This window comes from Schistocerca nitens, chromosome 2 (assembly GCF_023898315.1).
Source record: "Schistocerca nitens isolate TAMUIC-IGC-003100 chromosome 2, iqSchNite1.1, whole genome shotgun sequence".
NCBI classification, from domain to species: domain Eukaryota; kingdom Metazoa; phylum Arthropoda; class Insecta; order Orthoptera; family Acrididae; genus Schistocerca; species Schistocerca nitens.
The window spans coordinates 652,536,836-652,538,136 of NC_064615.1; the positions used below are offsets into that span (position 1 = coordinate 652,536,836).

A 1,301-nucleotide genomic window follows, 5' to 3' on the forward strand; every position below is an offset into this window, starting at 1 on the left:
ATGGTTGCGGGGCTAACTGACGGACATGGTTTACCAGGGGAACATTCACACATGAGCCGATCTGAAGCGCAGTATATCAGGAGAGGTAGCCAGTTTACCTACCGACATGCTTGGTTGTGCTGTGCAGAGTGCAATTCTGCGCTTTCAGACCTTTCTGGACACTAATGCCGCCATACTGAGCCATCTTTGTAGCAGTAATGGTACCGGTATGTAATGGTACGATGTACTGTAACAGTACATTAAAAGTGTTTCAACTGAATTGATTTTGCAGTACTTCTCTTCCACAAGTCCTTGACATAAATGCTGCCAAGTTTGGTACTCGTACAGTAATTAGTTTCATGTTATAACGTATTAAAAAGAGAAAGTTTAATTATAACCATCCGGTATTTTAGGCTTTAACTGGTTCAACAAAGTGAGGCCTAAAGAAAATTTTTGTTCATTTTTCTTCCTGCCGTGATTTTACATTATATGGTTTTGCAGGACCATCCGTACAGTGTCCTGCACTGATAGCTAGTCATCTGCAAAACCAAATGATGTAAATGTGAATTTCTTCGGCGAGTTGACACATCCTTTGATTTTAAAAATAACTGATTTTGGTGTGACAAAATGCTGCAAAACGTAATAACAAATTGTATAAGAAAAACATTTTGCCACGCCAAAATGACATTTTATAAAAATCATAGTATGTGTTAACTCGCCGATGAAATTCACATTTACATTGTTTGGCTTTGCAGATGACAAGCTATCAGTACTGGACACCATACAGATGGTCCTCCAAAATCATATAACGTAGAATCACGGCAAGGAAAAAAAAAAAAACGAACAAACTTTCTTTAGGCCTCGCAACGGCCTTGCCGCAGTGGATACACCGGTTCCCGTCAGATCACCGAAGTTAAGCGCTGTCGGGAGTGGCCGGCACTTGGATGGGTGACCATCCGGGCCGCCATGTGCTGTTGCCATTTTTCGGGGTGCACTCAGCCTCGTGATTCCAACTGAGGAGCTACTCGACCGAATAGTAGCGGCTCCGGTCAAAGAAAACCATCGTAATGACCGGGAGAGCGATGTGCTGACCACACGCCCCTCCTATCCGCATCCTCATCTGAGGATGACACGGCGGTCGGATGGTACCGACGGGCCACTTGTGGCCTGATGACGGAGTGAGTGCTTTCTTTAGGCCTCACTTGGTTAAATCGGTTACAACCTAAAATATGTTCACTCTTTACAGTTTTCAATAAACTAAATCCACTGATGATGGCACAGAGGTGCCGAAACACGCTTGGGTAAAAATAAAAAACAGTGTC

The 1,301-nt window shown here is 43.5% G+C and overlaps 1 pseudogene; it reads left to right on the top strand.

The window, feature by feature from the left end:
- Positions 1-841: 841 nt before the first annotated feature.
- On the top strand, positions 842-959 carry LOC126237562 (5S ribosomal RNA; annotated as a pseudogene).
- The last annotated feature ends 342 nt before the right edge of the window (positions 960-1,301 follow it).